The 21,163-nt window shown below is 42.5% G+C and overlaps 1 pseudogene; it reads left to right on the top strand.

The window, feature by feature from the left end:
* Nucleotides 1-783: 783 nt before the first annotated feature.
* On the top strand, nt 784-8,448 carry LOC125487855 (annotated as a pseudogene).
* Nucleotides 8,449-21,163: the final 12,715 nt, after the last annotated feature.

The raw sequence follows: 21,163 nt of genomic DNA, 5'->3' as shown, positions 1-21,163 counted from the left end.
GACGAAGAGTCTATAGAACATTTTGATCGGGAACCAAACTGCAATTAACGTCTTGGCCTGGCCTCACTAACAAACACAGGCTTGTTTGGTGCGATTTCCTTTCAATACAAGCTGTAACCTGGAGTCCAAAAGTCATCTTTAGCTCACAGCTCACAGCTCCAATTGAAAATTGATTTAAAACATTGAAAATGATGAAAAATCAGTGAGGTTTCTAACAGATGGAGACTTTTTTAATGTTCCTTCAGTGGATGAAGTGTCCCCATGATATATTTGTTTATGATTTTTGATTACAGCAAATTCCATTGGTAGTATCGAAAGCAGGTGAGGTATTATCACTGGACTGTTAATCCAGAAACTCAAATAACCTTCTGGAGACGTGGGTTCAAATCCCACCATGGCAGATGGTGGAATTTTAATTCAATAAATATCTGGAATTAAGAATCTAGTGATGAATCGACTGTCAGGAAAAACCCATCTGGTTCACTAATGTCCTTCAGGGAAGGAAACTGCCATCTTTAGTTGGTCTGGCCTACATGTGCAACCCACAGCAACGTGGCTGACTTCGAACTGCCCTCTGGGCAATTAAGGATGGGCAATAAATTCTGGCCTAACCAGCGACGTCCTTATCCTGTGAATGAATAAAGGTTAACGATACTGTGTGATTTTCCCATTGTATTGCCAACCTTATGATTCTTTTTGTGAGTCTAAAGTTGCAATAAAGAGACTGACGAGTCCACTGTAGCTGGCGAGTCTCATCATGATTCATTCCTGTCTCCTCTCGGAATGGCGCTTAGTTGGCGCCAACGGCCTCTGTCTGGACTGGGAGACGGGGCACTCAAACGGGTTGGGAGTTGGGTCACTAAAGCAAAGGTGATGAAAGGCCGTTCGGGGGCTGCTATTGGTGGGAGGCGGGCAGTTAGAGGTAAGGAAGCAACAAAAGTTATCAGGCGTACTTTGTGCCAAAATGAACTAGACTACACATAATGACTGATGAATTGTATCAAATAGTGCATCCCTTTGACTCTAATCAATAGACAGGATACTGACCTAACTGAATAAATGTGAAAAACAAAGAACAGAATGGCTAACGTCAGGTATAATTCCAAAGTTGGACACAACTAGCTCAACAATTGCAACTGAACGATGAATTCTAATGGCAGCCAATTTAGGGTTATCAGTCGGACTTAGAAAGTGGTTCACTTATGCATACTACCTCCATACTTGTAGATAGGAAGGAACCTAACTTCTGCAGCCAAAAAGAACATCTCTGCTCCTTAGTCATTCCCCACATTGGACGAGGCATTGGACCTTGTTGTAAATTAATCATCGGCATGAAGGGGGAATGAGGGTGTAGTGTATAAGTTCCTGTTGATTCTCCATGGCAAAGTCTCAGACAAACGGAGTTAACAGACATCCAATCATCCTCGTTTTCTCTTGTGATAAAAATAATTGTTCTGTTTGAAATGTAGTAATCTTGTGTCTTGACTTGTTGAATGTAAGATTCAAGTATTTGACAGCTTCAGTAAGACACAGTACTGAGTCAGATGTCAGTCACTACGAGGCCATTCAGCCGATACCAAACCACATAAGTGCTGATGCTCCACTCGAGCCTCCTCGCATCTTTTGTCATTTATGTATACCATTGTGACCCTCTACTCCCACGTCAACCCCACTTGTCTATATTCCCCACAAATACATCGATACCCTTCACTTCACTATCAATCACTCTTTTGAGACCAAATTCCATTTTCTCAACACTCTTTGCCTGAGCAAATTGATTCCAAAAGAATAGGAGGTCACTGTTCAGGTCTTCAAACCTCATTGGCCCTTCAATAAAAGATTGGGGCTGGGTTGTGTCTCAACTCCCCCAAACCACATGAATATTTATTGAAATGTTTAATCTCCTTACCCAACACAATCATTGCAATGAGTTGGGCTGGGGTGGCGGGTGGGGGAAATATCTTTGTTCAGAAGCTAAACTGGATCAGCCACATAAATACTGTGGCTACAAAAGCAGGGCAGAAGCTGGGAATTACGCAGTAAGTACCTCATCTCCTGACTCTCCAAAGCCTGTCTACCACCAAAAAGGTACAAGTCGTGAGGGTGATGGTATACTCCTAACTTGCCTCACTGGGTGCAGTCCAACAGCACTCGAGAAGCTCGACACCATCGAAGATAAAGTGACCCGCTTGATTGGCACCTCATCTACAAGTAATCACTCACTCAATCACCGATGCTCAGCAGCAACAGTAAGTACCATCTACAAGACAAACTGCAGCAATTCGGCAAGGTCCTTTACAACAGCTTCGAAACCTGCAACTTCTACCCCAAAAGAGGACAAGGACAGCAGATACATGGGAGGACCACCACCTGCAATTTCTCCTCCAAGCCACACATTTTAACTTGAAAATATGTCTGCCATTCATTCAGATTGGCTGGGTCAAAATGCTGGAATCCCCTGCCTAACAGCACTCTGAGTGACCCTCCATACCGCACGGCGACTGTGGCGGCTTGAAGAGGATGGCTCAGCACCAATGTCTCAAGGGAGAGCTAGCATTAGATAATAAAATGTTGCCCAGCTAGCAACGCCCACATCATAAAGCAAACAAAATAACTTGAGTTTGCAAAAGTTTGCGGTGCACAAATTGGCTGTCATGTCAGCATCAACACAAAGTGACCACACGACTGAAAAGTAATTCATTGGCTGTAAAGCACGTTGAGACATGCTGAGGTTGTGAAAGGTGCTATGTAAATGCAATTCTCTCACTTGTTCAGAGTCAGGAGCTTGCAACTTATCAGACATGCCATTAAGGATTTAGAGTAGATTTGTAGCTCAGGTTGTGAATGTTGGGGTTGGTTGGCTCGCCGAGCTGATTCGTTGTTCCGCAGATGTTTCAATACCCAGCTGGGTAACATCATCAGTGTAGCCTCCAACAAGCGCTGTTGTGTTTTCGTGCCTGTTATTTAAACTCTGGCGTCCGTTGAGCTGGATTACCTCACTTCCGGTTTTTCTTCGCAACGGAGTGTATATGGGGTCTAGCTCTGTGTGTTTATTGATGGCTTTTTTTTTGTGGAGTACCAGGCTTCTAGGAAATCCCTTGCTTGTCTCTGCTTTGCTTGTCCCAGGATCCTGGTGTCCCAATCGAATTGGTGGTTCTCCTTATCCATGTGGATGGAGATGAGTGAGTATTGGTCGTGTCTTTTTGTTCCCAATTGATGTTCGTGTACCCTTGTGGTTAATTTCCTTCCTGTTTGTTCAATGTAGTGTTTGTCACCGTCTTTGCAGGGAATCTTGCAAATAACATTCAAGCTGTCCATAGTGGGTAGTGGGTCTTTGGTTTGGGTGAGCGGTTGGCTGTTTTAACACATTCTCCAGTGGAAAAATTTCTGTTGCTGCATCTCCTGTGGGCCCTGCTGCTCCATGTAACAAATCAGAAATTGTTCTGGATTAATGTCTGTCCGTTAAATACTGGTCGGTTTTGTTTCATGCATGCTGGGAAAGTCACTCAATGGTGTGTGTGCGTGTGTTTCTTTAATTGTACGTATCTTGGCTGTTCCTGTCCTCAGTCAGAGTCCAATGTCTGACCCAATCTCCCCTGGTCAGACCACCTGGTTGAAATGTGAGAACGGTAATGTGGGCAGCTACGATGTGTATTGGTACCGACAGAGTCCCGGAGAAGTTCTGGTGTGGATGATCAGACATGATACTGATGGTGATATATTCAGAAGCACTGACTTCACTGACAGTTTCCAACCTTCTGGAGACTCCGCCAGCAACAGTCACATCCTAACCATTGGAAACCTGGTGTCCAGTGACTCCAGCATCTATTACTATCAAATGTGGGACAGTTCAGCTGGTTATCATAATGAGACAGGCCAGCACAACAGCTCAGTGTGCAGGACCATTCAGAATTCCAACAATGTCTAAAGTATCACAGACTGGGGTATGTCAGCTCGTCCAGCAATATCCCTCAGTGCAATTTCTTTCATAGCCCAGGTGAAGTTTTAGGAGTTTCTGTCATATCTCCAGAGGTACTAGTCTTTGGATCAGACCCTGTGCTGTCAGTATTCTCAGAGACAAGAGAGCTTTGGGAATCTCACATGCACAACATATACATTTATATATCACTCACTCACACAGGTCAAAGTATGAATTATATTAATAATTCTCTCACAGTGTCACACATATCAGTGTGTTATATATGCACTAATTGGCTTTTTCTCTCTCACGGACACACAGAGATCAGTTTTATTTATATCAATCATTCTCACTCTTACACACGTACAGGTCAGTTAGATTCATAAAATTGAACCTGGGTTCCTGGCACGGTGAGGCAGCAGTGCTAACCACTGAGCCACCATGCCGCCTCATGTGGAGGTGTTGCCTGGAAGACTTATGCTGCTGAGAGGAGCACACTCACAGATTATATCAGTAACCCTCTCACATACATACAGGCTAGTGTTCTTTCAATAACTCTGTCTCTCTCACAGACACACACAGGTCAGTGTTATTTATATTAATTAATCTCTCTTTTCATCTTCCTCTCCCTCTTTCACACACTCATAGGTCACTGTAGCATTAACAATTCTCTCTCACATACCCACGCACAGTTGCACAGACGCGCAGGTCTGTCTGTTTTGTATATCTTAATAATTCTGTTTGTCTCTCCCACTCACAGGTCAGAGATTGCAACAATAATTCTCTCTCACACGCATTGGTCAGTATAACATTAAAAATTCTCGATCTCTTACAGACACACACAGGTCAGAAATTCCAAAAATTATTCTCTGTAACATATACAGGTCAGAATTCCTTTAATAATTCCATCCCTCTCCCTGTCTCTCTCTCTCTCTCTCTCTCGTTCGCACACAAAACACATAGAGGTCAGGGTTTATATCAATAATTCCCACTCACGCAAGCAGCTTAAGGTGTTTTATATATATTAGTAATTCTATCTCTCTTAGACACACGCAGGTCAGCATGCTTTATATTTATGTTAATAATTCTCTCTCACACACACAACATTGAGCTTATGTCAATTATCATCCCACACTTGCAGGTCGATATTCCATGGATCATTTTCTTTCTCACAAACGCGCACAGATCAGAGAATATTACAAGAATTCGGTCCCTCATTCGCAGGTCAGTGTTATATTAACAATTCTTCCTCACACAGACATACACAGATCAAAGTTTTACTTACATTAATTATTCTCTGTCTCCCTCTCCCTCACACTCACAGGTCAGTATGAGTTGTTTGCATAAATAATTTTCTCTCATACAAAAACACAGAGGTAAGAATGATGGTTATATTAATAATTCTCTCTCTCCCTGTCTGTCGCTCACACACAAAACACACACAGGTCAGAGATTACATTAATAACTCTTTCACACACAGAGAGAGCAGAGTGTTATTTAAATTAATAATTCTCTCTCTCTGTCTCTGTCTCTCTATCTCACACACACGCACACACACACGCACACACACACACACACACACACAAAAACACACGTATGCACGCGCACACACACAATCTCACACACACATACAGATACACACACACACGGACACACACACACACATGCACACACACACACTCACATAGGTCAGTGTGATACTTATATTAATAACTCTTTCACATACTCACAGATCAGTGTTACATTAATAATTTTCCCTGGCACAAACACACACAGGTCAGAGTGTTATTTACATTCATAATTCTCTCTCTTCACTCTCCTTATCCCTCTCTCACACAGGTCAGACATTATATCAATAATTCTCTGTCACACACGCAGGTCAGTGTTACAGCCATAATTCTCTCACACACAAAAACACATAGCGATCAGATTGTTATTCACATTAATAATCTCTCTCTTTCTCTCACACACGCAGACACAAACAAACACACGCACACGTTATTCTTTTATATATGTCAATAATTCTCTCCCTCACAAACACAAACATTTCGGAGATTATATCAATAATTCTCTCTTACACGCAACGGTCAGTGTTACATTGATAATGCTCTCTCTCACACAGGTCAGAGTGTCATTTATATTAATGATTCTCCCTCTCTCCCTCTCCCTCTCTCTCTTTCTGACACACATACACAAACACGTTTGCACGCGCACACACACAATCTCTCTCTCTCACACACACACACACACATACACACACACACACATACACACACGAACGCTCGCGCGAGCGCGCGCACACACACACACGTACGCACGCGCGCACACAAACACACGTACACAGACACGCGCGCACACACACACACACACACACACACAACACACACATAGGTCAGCGTGATCCTTATATTAATAACTTTCACACACTCACAGGTCAGTGTTACATTAATAATTTTCTCTGACACAAACACACACAGGTCAGAGTGTTATTTACATTTATAATTCACTTTCTTCACTCTCCTTATCCCTCTCTCACACAGGTCAGACATTATATCAATAATTCTCTGTCACACATGCAGGTCAGTGTTACAGCCATAATTCTCTCACACACGAAAACACATAGCGATCAGTTTGTTATTCACATTAATAATCTCTCTCTTTCTCTCACACACGCAGACACAAACAAACACACGCACACGTTATTTTTTTATATATGTCAATAATTCTCTCTCACAGAAACACAAACATTTCGGAGATTATATCAATAATTCTCTCTTACACGTAACGGTCAGTGTTACATTGATAATGCTCTCTCTCACACAGGTCAGAGTGTCATTTATATTAATGATTCTCTCTCTCTCTCTCTCTCCCTCTCTCCCTCTCTCTCTCTCTCTCCCTCTTTCTGACACACGCACACACACACACGTACGCAAGCACGTGCACACACACACACACACACACACACAGAGAGAGAGAGAGAGAGAGATTACATCAATAATTCTTTCTCACACATATTCGTCAGTGTTAGATAAAAGATTTCCATCACAAAGTTCAAAGATTCTAACAGTAATTCTATCATACATACAGATCAGTGTTTCGTTAATAATATTGTTTCTCACACTACACAGGACAGAGTTTATAACAATAATTCTCTCACACACACAGGTCAGCATTACATTAATAATTCTCTCTGTCACAGACACACAGGTCAGACTGTTATTGAAATTAATAATTCTCTTTGTCTCTCTCTCTCTTTCCCTTCCTCTAACACACACTGGTCATGATGTTATTTATATTAATAATTCCCTCTCACACAAATGTACACAGATCAGAGAGTATACCCATAATTCTGTTACACACCAGGCCCGTGTTACATTAATATTTCTCTCTTGCACGATCACACGTGGTCAGGGATCATAACAATTTTAATAATTCTATGTCTCTCTCTCACACGCACACAGGTCAAAGATATATTAATAATTCTCTCAGTCACAAAAACACAAAGATCAGAGGGTTACTTCTGTTAATACATCTGTCCCTCCCCCTCTCTCTCTCTCTCAGATATCAAATCAATAATTTTCTTTCACACACACAGGTTACTTATTTTAATAATTTACTTTCTTCCTTTCTCCCTCTCTCTCTCATTCTCCCTCACACACAAACACACACAACACACACAAACAAACACACACAAACAAACACACACACAAACACACACACAAAGACAGACACACACACACACAAACGCAAGTCAGCTGTTATATTAAGACCCCACTCACTCACTCTCTCAGAAGCCGAGTCAGTCATTTATATATAATAGAACTGTGAATGCTATAAATGCGGAAGAAAAGCAGAAGTTGCTGGAAAAGCTCAGCAGATCTGGCAGCACCTGTGAAGAAAAATGAGAGTACTGTGACCCTTCCTTAGAACCGGACCTGAAACGTTAACTCTGATTTCTCTTCACAGATACTGACAGACCTGCTAAGCTTTGCCAGCAACTTCTGTTTTTGTTATATATGTGTAAATAACTATAACACACGCATGGTACAAATAGTTATGTTAATAATTTTCTGTCTCTGTCCCTCACAAATACACAGTTCAGAATCATATAGATGAGAAATTCTGCCTCACACGTAAGTCACTTTTTTTATTCATTAATATAATCCTCTCTCTATCTCTCTGTTTCTCTCTGTGTTTTTCCACGTACACAGGTAGTAATGATTGTAAACCATCTGTCCTTCTGTTCCCACCTTCGCCAGAACAAATAGACCTGGAATTATCGACTCTGTCCTGTCTGGTGAGTCGCTTTAAGCCTTGTGAGCGTCCTCTGGAGTGTGGATGCCAAAGAGACAGACAGCGGGGTGACCACAAGCACCGCGTCCCTGGACAGTGATCAAAGCTACAGCCTGACCAGTTACCTGAGTGTCCGGGGCACTGATTGGAAGAAAGGTTCCAGATATTCCTGCAACGTGAGGCACAGTTCACTGAACTCGCTTCTCCTCAACACCATTAGCTCCAGCCACTGTTAGCTCTGAGGCACACAATGTCACGGGTCAGTCATTGTGTGTCATTCGGCATTTTGATGTTTGTTTTTGTCTTACAATGTAATTTCTGCATCAATGTCAGTGTTTGGTGAACGACCTGAATATTGAAGGATGTTAAGATTGAGTGAAATTATTCTTTCATGTGGTGAGTGGTGATTTCCTGCTGCAATTGTCCCCAGCATTTTGTATGTAAACTCTTGTACTGGGTACAGTGGAGAACAATATCCCCTTTTAGACAATGACCATGTTACAATCGTGAACTTTATAAACTCAGGTCTGAATAAATATGAAATGGTTCCACGAAATGACAGAACATCATTATTCAGTACTGAAAAAGATACTGAGGTGCTTGGTAGGGATAGTTTACACCTTACAGTATTACACAGAATTGCATCAAATAATGGCATGGGAACGTGCATCATTCATATTCACCTCAATCATTCCCCGTGGGAACAAGTCCCCTTAACTTCGTGGGAGCGAATCTTGCATTCGCCCCACTCCTCGTGGGAGCAGGTCCCCCTCTCCCCAATTCCTGTAGTAGAGAGTCCCGCACGATCGACTGACATGGGAGTGAGGCTATTTACCTCCCTGTCTGAGGAACTTTCTCCTGGATTCCTGAATGATTTTTATCGGACTGGGTGATATTGGTCAACTTTGGTTGTGTTTCCTCCAGAAACAGAACATTCTACTGTGTCGAACGCCAATTTTTTTTTTTAAATCCTCATTCAGGTAATGTCCTTGAGCTCTCTGTTTTCTAGAGAGAAGTGTCCTGATTAGCCTAACTTCCCAGTTCTGTCATTTTACTTGTCAATAATAGACCCTTTCCGTGTGTCTCTGCAAATAGATAGAATTGGATGCCCTGGCCTGTATACCTTTGTGCAGTTTAACAAAACAAGAATGGAGAGCGGGTTCACTGCGTAAAATATGTGTTGAGTCAAGGAACTGCAGGAAGTTCAGACGGAGTCAATAGAAGGAAGACTAATATTTAATATATTAATTAATTTAACATTTATTATACTTTAAAAAGGATTTCCTACTTAAAAGCAACAGACTTCATTCTAAGCACATGGGGTCACACGCACACACCTCGTATATACAAATTTTTAAAAAATGAACTGAAGTACTGGAGGTGAACTGGGTTTCAGTCTGTGTCAGGAAGCTGCAAAGAAAAGTGGTAGTGATATCTAGACAGGAAAGCAGCGTACTGACTGTGACTGCGGTTGTCTTCTTTCTGCTCGCGGACTGTGAAACTCGCTGGCCTAGATTGTGACCACCTCGAGCTGGGGCTGGAAGGGTGTTTGGGGTAAGAGCGTCTGAGTGGCCTCACATCGGCACACTCTCACCAACAGATCTATCAGTGTATGTCCAACAATGAAACCACACGCACAAGTCTGTTACTAATCACGGTGCAATGGGGGAATGGGGGGGGAGGGGTGGGAGGGAGTCGATTCAGAATGCTCAGAGCATAGGTACAAACACTTTGGCCCGTTGTTTCACTGCTAGCCCTATGCAAGAGCCCCTCAAATGTGCAGGAGAAAAGGCTATTGGAGAGATGAAGTTTTTGAAAAATACAACTTTCAGAGAGAGACAGTAAAAACTGCCAATGCTGGAGCCAGAGATAACACAGTATGGAGCTAGAGGAACACAGCAGACCAGGCAGAATCAGAGGACGCTGCCCAGCTTTCGGAGAGGGCTTGTTCTTGAGAGGCTGTTTCCCCTATCAGGATACTTCGTGTCAGGGACAGGGTTTCAGAATGAGGGTCCCATTTAAAACTTAGATGGGGAGGAATTTCTGCTGTGAGAGGGTGCCACTCTTTCTCCTCAGAGCAATGAGAGTGGCCACTGAGTCATTGAATGGATTAGAAGAGGGGTTTTTACGTGAGAATGAAGTCCTGATTTGGGATTTGGGGTGTTATGAAGGAGAGACTGGATTGGTCACCACAAACAGTCCCTCATAATCTAATTGACGGGAAGGAGACGCTTGATGGCCGAACTGACTTCTCTGCCCCAAATCTTAATATTTCAGTGCTGTATGCCCCCAAGAATTTACCTTTTCGAATTAAAATCAGAACGTGCCTCTTTCAGAATCAAAAGAAAAATCTCCAGCACTTCGCTGAAGTAATCTGTACTCCCCAACACCAATACTAACAGACATGTCCCACCCAGACATAGCCCCGGCCCCAATCCCAGGTTTTGAAGACTGGGTTGAAATTGCTCTCACGAATTCTCTCTTCTGAACGTTCCCTCATTGTGGCACTCTATGAAGTCTTTGTTGTTGTTGTCGCAGAGCGACGTTCCTGAGTGAAAGCAATAGGAACACGAGATAAAAAGCAGAGAGAAAACAGGATTTAAGGGAAATTTGCCCAAACCAACCCGAACTCCTCTCACCCCACAGCCTCAGCGACATACAGAAGACTCTACCCCAGTTATTTACAAACAGGGAGAATCTAGGACCACAGGACACAATGTCAGAATGGGGGATCACCAATTCAAAACAGCGATGAGGAAGAATTTCTTCTCGCAGTGGAGAGTGAATCCGTGGAGTTCGTTACCACAGAGGGCTGGGTCATTCAGCATATTCAAGGCTCAGATAGAAATGTGTTTAATCGGGAAAGGAATCAAGGATTATGCAGAAAAGGCAGGGAAGTGGAAGCGAGTGGTCAGATCAGCCACAACCTCATTGAATGGTGGCGCAGATTCGGTGGGCTGAATGGCGAGGTTCTGCTACTATGCATAGTGAGCTGCCTCCCTCCTCGTTTGGACCTTTGAATACAACACTGCGTGGAGGAAGGCCATAGGATTTAGTCGGTTCTTGTGTTCATTTTCTCACTCGAGAGAGAAAGGGATAGAAAGCTAAGAGGAGAGAAATGAAGCAGGAAGACACAATACTAAGTGGCAGGATGCCCTGTATACTTCTGTGAAAATTCTAGAAGCTGTCTGATGAGGAAGCTGTATTTCTATTACAACGAGACAGAACTGTACAGTAACTTTTCCAGTGAGCTGCGAGTAACATGCCTCGGTTAAAATACAAAGAGAAACTTGAGAATTTGATTCGAACTGCTTTGCCCATCTCAAGTCAAACCACCATCTCCAGACTGATACTGTGAGAACTGCTCACCAAATGTGGGTTCGTTGTCAGCCCTGTTTATTATCGTAGATTCAGTTGTGAGATGAAGTCCGAGGGAAAGAAACTGGACAGGAAGGCGACTGATAACAGGAAGCAGTTTAAACAGTAATAAAAGACAGAGTGCTGAGCAAACAACAAATTAAAGTCACAATGGACTCGAAGCATTAATTCTTTCCCTCTCTCTCTCTCTCTTTCTCTCTCTCGCTCCCCCACCCCCACCAAACAGGTGCTGCCAGATCTGCTGAGTGTGAGTGTCTTTAGCTCTTTCTGTCTTTATTCCAGCTTTCCAGAATGCTAAACTTTCTGTATTGCTTTGACAGATTAATCAGTGGATCTCAATTCTGAAAGAGTCCTCTCCTCAAACTCTGCTGAAGGGCGGGGAACGAATGTGTTGGAATAGTTTGAATTCTTCAGAATTCTTCAGAAACCTTTCTTCAGTCCCTTTCTGAAGAAGGGTCCAGACGTGAAACGTCAGCTTTCCTGTTCCTCTGATGTTGCATGGCCTGCTATGTTCACCCAGCTCTACACCTTGTTATCTCAGACTGCAGCATTGGCAATTCCTACCATCTCATCATTTTCCAGTCTGTGTTTAGTAGGTTGTACAAGGGATCATGTACAAACTCTTTACTCAGAACAAATTGTACTCCATATTATTACACTACATTGCACTACACCTAGCTTTCACTGTCCATCCACTACCTAAAAGGACAAGGGAACTAATACGTGGGAACACCACACCCTCGACATTCCTGTACCAGTCGCATTCGATCCTGACTTTGAAATATATGGACTGTTCCTCCAGTATTGTGGGTTAAAATCCTGAAACTCCGTCCCTATCAGCACTGGGGACTGCAGCAGGTCAAGAAGGAGTCTCACCCCACCTTCTCAAAGGGAATCTAGGAACGGGCAACAAATGATGGCCCAGCCAGCGACACCCACAGCCCATGACGCACGTAGGCCATGAATGATTTGAAAAGATAAACAGGTCAATTTTAACTGATCACCTAAATACCGAGCACAGTGACCACGGCAGACTTGAACTTCTCTCGCCTTCCCTGGATGTCACTCCCATGTGGAGATCATCAGAGATGGGCAGATTGGCCGCCTTCTGCGTGATGCTTAACTCCCTGAAATTTTCATTTGGCATGCATTCTATCACACGTTCTGACCGCAAGTGTGAGGAAAGTAATGGGAGGGTTGGCGTGGGGTTTGTGGGGGAAGATGGGAACCAATGACAGAATACAGCCCCAAGTGCGGGCTCATCACATTAACCAGTGGAGTCTGAAAAAGGCTAGTCTTTCTGGCCCTGAGCTCAGCTCAGCTGGTGCTCCACACACCCCTCTCCAACCACCCCAGAGCCAGCGCAGGGAGCAGAGGGAGAATTCTCCACATCCCGAAAAATGACCAAGGAAGCCCTGTTCTTAGCACTACTAGTACAATTGTTGGCTGTTTATGGTGAGTTAAAGGCGGGAGGGAAACTCCAACAGCTACAGCTCCCCCCAGAATCGGGCGGCCTGCCCTCCCCACCTCCACAGAACAACAGCCCGGCCTTATCTTGTGTATATATTTACCTGGGGTCACCTCTAAATGGAAGAGTTCCAGGATTGAAGTAGACAATAGTATGGAAAAGGATAATTGGAACCAATGTACACAATAACGGAGAGGCTCTCAAATGGCTCTCAAAGGGGGTCCACTCACAACTCTCAACAACCACTTTTATTTTCACTGTTGTCAGTTACAGATTCCCAGCTCGCTGTGTCTCAGGGACCCCTCGCCAAGACGGCAAAAGTCGGAGAGACCGTCGAATTGGAGTGCCATCACAGCTATGCAGTCGAGTTGGTTAGCAGCTATTTCTGGTACAAACAGACTGTAGGTGACGTCCCGGTGGTAATCAACATCACCAACTGTGAGGGGTCCGGTTGTAAATTTATTTCAAAAAAAGGTCGTAGCGAGCGCCTGCTGGTACTGGAAATTCGCAACGTCCAGGTGGATGACTCTGGGACCTACTACTGTGCTGATAGGGATGGCTATGCTCCACTCCAAAATGGACCAAAACTGCTTGTTGGAGGTAAGAGAAACACCAAAATCAACCCTAACCGTTCACAAAATTTTCATTTTGCGTTCGTTTTTCCTTAACCGTGTCCCAATCTCTGTCCAGACAGTTCCACCAACAAGACGTCTGTCTTAGTCTTCGTCCCGCTGTCTGTGCCTGCCCAGAATAGCACCGTCCCCTTGGTGTGTCTCGTCAGCGGCGTCTCTTCCAACCAGATTGTCATTTTCTGGAATATTTCCGGTGAGGTCACCGAGGGGGCGAGCGATGTCGGGAAGAAGGAGCCGGACGGCACCTGGAACATCACGAGTCAGGTCACAGTGACGAGTGAACAGTGGACAAGCGGTGCCCTCTGTTCTTGTGTTGTTCAACTGGGAGAAAAAATCCAGACAAAGATTGTGTCCTTCACCGAACAGGCAGTATCAAGGAAAGGTGAGTTATCGAGGTGCACGTTCTGTGGGGTTATAGACCCCCAGTTTCTGAAAACTGGCAGTCCACCAATGAAATACCTCCATCAAGCAAAGGAATATAGATGGGTTTATGGATTAGAGTGTGCGTGAAAAAGAATGTGTTCATATATCCCAGTGTATATGTGTCTCTGAGTAAAACGGTGTGTATATGACCGTATGCCTGTGTGTGTGTGTGTGTGTGTGTGTGTGTGTGTGTGTGTGTGTGTGTGTATTTGCATGCAAATGTGTTTGAGTGCATATTAGTTATGTGCAATTGTCGATATTTGAGTTTATATTATTACCTAAGCATATGGATCTATCCATATACACGTCATTTGTATACCTGTGAGGGCATGTCTGTATTTGTAAGGCTAAGTCTATAGATGCTTGATTGTGTATGGATTTCCGTGTAAATATATTCCTGTGTATATTAGGTATGTGTTTGTGTCAATATATGAGTAAGTATTCAAGACTGTATGTATAGCTCTGTGCATATACGCGTTTATGTGTAGTTTATGCCCTTTATTAATTCATGGGATGAAGACATTGCTGGCTAAGCAGCTTTCATCGTCCATCCGCAATTTCCCAGAGGTCAGTTAAGAGTCAACCACATTATTGTGGGTCTGGAGTCACATGTCAGCAAGACCAGTTAAGGATGGCAGTTTCTTTCCCTGAAGGACATTAGTGAACCAGATGAGTTTCCCCGCCCCCCCAAAAAAAAATCAACAATGGATTCACAGTCATCATTAGAATTTTAATTCTGGATCTTTATTGAATTCAAATTCCACTGGTTGTCATTGTGGGATTCGAACCCTAGCCTCCATCATGCTATGCGGGGCTTAGGAATGATAGCCCAGCACTAACACCACTAGGTCATCACCAAATCCCGTACATGCAAGCAATCGAAAGCCCAGAAGAAACACAAAAGGTCTGACAGCATTTGTACAGAGACGCAGTTAAAGATTCGAGCCTGTTTTGACCCTTCTTCAGAATTGTGTGTATATGCATGTTTGTTTCATTTATCTGATTATGTATGTATGTTTGTGTGTATATGTGTCTTGTATGCACGTAGCCATTTGTGTGTTGAGCCTTAATGTGTGCATTTGAGCATTTAAGTGCCTCTCTGTGTATGTGTAAAGTGCGCTTGTGTGCATTTGTGTGAGTGCGTGTATTTCTGCCTGCGTTTGTATCTATGTGCGCGTGCCATAACAATTGCTTTTTAGTGTTGAGTACTCAGGCAGTAGGTTCTGGGAAATGGTTTGTGATAAATCCAAATACACGATGAGGCAATTTTGAAGCATGAGATTACCAGTGAATTGGGTGGCGGCTGCTTCTGCAGGGGTTTTACACTCGCACACTTCTACTCAACTCGTAACAATATCGGACAATTGGGCTTAGGGCAAGGAATAGACATTTGGCCCCTTTAGGCTTTTCTGCCACCATTAAAACAGTGGTTACGTTCAGACTATCACTTTCTTGCTTGCCCACTTTAGCTTGATACCCTTTGCAATTTACTGGGATCTTCACTTTCAATCCCTGGCTGAGCCAAAATCAAGCTTAATATTAAGTTCATTTGTGATATCAGCGATTGATTGTCAGGGCAACGTTACTTTATGAATGTTCATTGCAATTGATTCACTGGAAGCAGTTCCAGGTTAACCCTGAGGAAGCAGATTGGCGATGACACATTAATATCTGAAGGTGTTGGGGCAGATGGAAATGACTGTTAAAGGACATATGGAAATGTTCCCTTTAGTAATACAGGGAACAACTGCAACTAAATGTTATCCGAGCCTTTATAAATCTCTGGTGAGACCACAACGGTGTGCCCAATTCTGCGACCCAAATATTTAGAAAAGATATCAAGATCCTTGGAGAGAGCACGAAGGTTGATTTCTCAGAAAGGGACTCGGGAACATGTGGCTTCAGTTTGTGTGCAGAGATTGAAAGAAGCGGGGATCATTCTCCTCGGATCGTGGAACGTTAACAGGAATAGTGAACTGACGTGTTCAAAATTGCGAGGGTGGGTAACGGAGCTTTGATGGTGTGCATGAGGGAGAAACTGTTTCTGCAAGGTTAGGCAACAGAAGGGGAGACGAATAGAAAAGAATCACAACAAGAACTGGGTTGGAGGCAGATGGGAAGAATTTGATTGTTTCACCCAGCCAGTTGTTGTGGTTTGGAATGTGCTGTCTGAAATAGTGGTAGAAGCAAATTCAACAAAAGAAATTGGGGGCTTCGGGGAATATTAGAAAAGATCCCATTCATACGGCTGTGGGTAAATGCAACACGTTAGATAAACCTGCCAAGGACTTGGCATGGACACAATGGGAAAAATAGCCTCATTCTACGCTTCATCAGTCTAAGATTCCGTATAAATTTTCACAATTTATTTTTGTAATTATTGAGTTGCACTACCTGTACCGTCAGTCAATTTGTCTGAACTGACAACGACCGTGTTAATTCCTGAATCCTGTGTCCCCTTCAACTCACTGCTCCCGGTAACATTAGCTGTTTTGTGCTGCTCTTCACCCTTAAGTTTCATTATGAAATAAAGTCAACATTCCCATTAGATAATCCAGGATAATAATAATACTTGGACTGAACAGTGTTTTCTCTCTCTCTCTCTCTCTTCCTCTCGGCAGAAACGTGCATTTCGGCCAATAACGTTCTCAGAATCACCACGGCAATCCTTATCGTAGTTTTCATCCTAATTTTTGCCTGGTTGGCCAAAGGCTGTCGATCAGGTAAGGGATTACCATTTAGCAGGATCCGTTGACGATTCTTTGTTCCTCACTGCCTATTCCCAGTTGTTAATTCCAGTTTCTTGTTCCGACAGAGAGAGGCAGGAGACCCCACTATAAAAAGTGAGTATCTGAACTACTTGCAAAGTGCATCACTGGGACTCCAAGTGCTGGCATAGCCAGCGATGCCGTAATCCCACGAAAGAATAAAAAAAAACTCTCCAGTCATTTAAATCCCAGATAAAAGCAAAATACTACGTGTGATGGAAAACTGAGTTAAATACAGAACACAGGAGAAGCCAGAATCCACTATGACTCTTTTTGGGCCTAGTTTTTCCGGCATTCTGTAGGTTATTGAACCGGACGCAGATTCCAGTCTTGCACTACCTTTCCAGATTGATTGTGAGACCGCTCAACAATGCCCTGCTCAGCTCTTTCTGGCAAAGAAGTGCGGATTTCCAAGAGCTAACTGTAACACGCTACTTTTTGTTTTTGTTTGCACCCAGCTTTCAATTCAGAGACGGAACACAAAGAGGCGAACGGGACCAGGGAAAATGGGGTAAGTGGGATTGACAGATTGAACGTCCAATGGGGAAACTCACGAGATTCATGAGTACATTCCTCCCTGCAAAACCCTGCTGCAAGCTCTCTAACGCCTGTGGTCCCCTTAAAAATCATTAGTCTTTAACATTAGCGGTGATATTTAGTCTGTGTATCCGTTAGTCCTCCTCCAAAATATATTTATTATATATATTATTCATTACAAGTACTAAGATTACGTTTATTTGTAAATACCAGCAGTAACATTATGCTTATTTTAAAATACCAACTGTAACTAAACATTTACAAATATCAAATGAACAAATGAAAATGAACAAATGAAAAAGTATAGCGCAGGGGCAGGCCCTTCGGCACTCCAAGCCTGTGCCGACCATCATGCCCTAATTAATCTTGCCATCTTTCGCTCCGTATCCCTCTATTCCCTCCCTATTCATTTACCCATCTAGCTGACTCTTAAATGTCATCAATGTTCCCGCTTCTAGCACCTCTTCTGGTAGTTCATTCCAGGCTGCTACCACTCTTTGCATGGAAAACTTCCTTTGCACATCTCCCTTAAACTTGCCCCCTCTGACCTTGAACTTGTGCCCCCTGGGAAATAAGCCTCTAACTATCCACCCTATCTATGCCTTTCAGGTTTTGTAGACTTCTATCAGGTCTCCGCTCAGCTGCCGTCTTTCCAGTGAAAACAATCCTATTCTTTTTAATCTTTCCCCATAGTCAATGACCTGGAGACCAGGCAACATCCTGGTGAACCTTCTCTGTACTCTCTCCAAAGCTTCCACATCCTTCTGGTAGTATGGTGACCAAAACTGCACACAATACTCCAAAGGCGGCCGAACAAGGATTTTATATAGCTGCAACATGTAAATCTATCAGTAGTAATATATCAGTATCGGTAACATATCTGCAATATATCAGTACTAATATTGCATTTACTTGTAAATATCAGCACTTTCATTATATTTAAGTATAAATACCAACAGTTACGTTATATTTAATTTTAAATACCAACAGTAATATTGTATTTGTTTATGAATGCCAGCAGCAATATTACACCTATTTTAAAATACCAAATGTATAAATATCAGTAGTAATATTGCATTTACTTATAAATACCAGAAATTTCTTTATATTTAAGTATAAATACCAACAGTTACACTTTAGATAATTCTAAATACCAGCAGCAACATTTTATATATTTCTAAATACCAAAAATGTATCAAATGCCAGCAATTATATTGCAATAATTTATAAATAACAGCAGTTACATTATACTTATTTTTAAATACCAACAGTAGCGTGTTATTAATTTATAAATGCTAGCAGAAATATTTTATTTATTGATAAGTACTATCATAAATGTTACTGTCGTGTCTGCTGTTTCCTTATTGTCTCATTATGGTTTATAAATTTAGACTGTGGGTATGTATCACTATCAGATTATGCAGAGTTCGGTGTTAAGATCCCTGATGTCACTAATATAAATTAATGTTTTAATCTTGAGAATATGGGGAATACTATTTCAATGTTTATGGTGGGACACGAAACTTGTAAGACTTGCGATCTGTGAGGGAGTTGATAGTTTTCAAAGGGATGTAGATAGCTTGATGGAATGGGCAAAGAGGCACCAGATACATGCAAAGAAGTTTGAGCTGATTTATTTTTGACAGCTCAAACAGAAGGGATTCAGACAAAGTAAAAAAATGTAATACCAAACTGTATACTGGAAGAGGCTGATCTAGATGTAGATGTGCATTTATCATGGAAGGTGTTGAGCCTGGTGAAGACAGCAATTCATACACACCGGGTCATGGAATGTATAAATTAGGGTTAACGGATTACAATAACAAGAAATGCAACTTACCCCGTATAAAACAATTTGACGGCCTCAAATTGTATATTGGGTAAATTCTGACCACTGCCATGCACCATATAAAGAACATGAAGTATTAAGAGAGAGAGAGAGAGAGACAGAGACAAAGAGAGAGGGAAAGAGGGAGAGAGACAGTCTTGAATTGACTGACCATACTGGTTCCAGGGAAGATGGAGTTCATTGACCGTGAACTATCATGGAATGTGCACCGTTCTCCTTGGTGAAGAGAATGTTTATAGGAGATTTCGTCGAATCGTTTAAAATCATGAGTTCAATAGAGCAGACAGGGAAAAGCAGTTCCATTGGCAGAAGGTTTTCTTCGTTAGGAAGAGGGACAATAGTTTATTAGGTGATGTTGTCACGTTGGGGAATAGTGCCATATTGGTAGGAGCAATAATGTATTCGTAAGATTACAGTGCATTGGTAGGACAACAGAGGCTGACCATTGCAGGGTGACACTGTGGCTCAGTGCTTAGCGTAGCTGCCTCACAGAACCAGGGTCTTTGGTTCGATTCCAACTTCAAATGACTGTCTGTGTGGAATTTGCACGTTCTCCCCATGTCTATGCAAGTTTCCATTGAGTGCTCCGGTTTTGTCCCACAGTGCAAAGATGTGCAAGTTAGACAGATTGGCCATGTTAAATTTCCCATAGTGATCAGAGATGTGTAGGTTAAATGCATTGACCATGGGAATTGCAGGGATAGGTTAGGGGCTTGGGTCTGGGCAGGATGTTCTTTGGAGAGTCGGCATGGACTCGAAGGCTGAAATGTCTGCTCCACACTGTAGGGATTCTATGACTTCAGAGTATCATTAAGACAATGATGCACTGCGAGAGCAATGGTGTAGTGGTAGGGCGACATTGTTTTGGTATTACAACATTCTAGTGGTAGGACAACGGTGCATTAGTAGGACATTTACGTTTGCAGGGACTATTATGTAATGGGAGGACAATGGTGCATTGGAAGTACGATGCAATATCCGTAGGATAAAGGAGTATTGGGAGGTCAATGATGTATTAGAAGAACTATGTTGTATTGTGTGGCTAATGGCGTATTAGAAGGACAATGTTGTATTGGGAGCACAGTGTCATATTGGTAGGACAATGGTTTATTTTTCGGATAATGGTGTATTAGCAGAGCAACAATATATTGGTTGACCAATGGATTATTGCTATGACAATGGTGAATCAGAAGGACAAGAGTATATGGGCGAACAATGTTTTATTGGCAGGACACTCTTGTATTGGGAGAATGATGTCTTTGGAGGATGGTGTTGTACTGTTAGCACGATGTTTTGAGAGGACAGTGGTGTATTGGAAGACCAATGGAATATGGGCTGATGAAGTGTCCCGACCCGAAACGTCGTCTGTCTTGCTCCTCTGATACTATATTGGTAGTAGATTTGTATTTTGGAAAGGCAATAGAGTGTTAGAAGGACAACGATTTATTGGAAAGATAATTGTGCATTGTAAAGCAAAAGCACATGGTAGGACATTGGCATATTTGTGGGAAACTGGCACGTTGGGACAACAATAGTGTATTGAAAAACAATGATGTATTGGTAAAACAATGGCAAATTGATAAAATAATGGTATATTGATATGCCAATGGTGTATTGGAGAAATTATAGTGCAGTTATGTAAAAAGATAGTGTACTTAGAAACTGTGGTGATGCAGGCAAACATCTGAATTTTGAGAGAACAATGATGTCTTGAAGGAAGAATGATGCATTCGGAGGAACATTGTCACCCTGGGGGAGCTTTGATGGACAGGTCTCTGTAATTAATTCTGGTTTAGTCAAATGATGATGAATGTTTTGTTAACAATTTACCTATTAATACACAGAAAACAACCATCAAACAGACATCAACTGGACCAATGTGGCTGCATTTCAGGT

This window comes from Rhincodon typus, chromosome 46 (genome assembly GCF_021869965.1).
Source record: "Rhincodon typus isolate 14 chromosome 46, sRhiTyp1.1, whole genome shotgun sequence".
NCBI classification, from domain to species: domain Eukaryota; kingdom Metazoa; phylum Chordata; class Chondrichthyes; order Orectolobiformes; family Rhincodontidae; genus Rhincodon; species Rhincodon typus.
The sequence above is the reverse complement of the archived record's forward strand: the minus strand, read 5'-3'. Positions and strand labels throughout refer to the sequence as shown.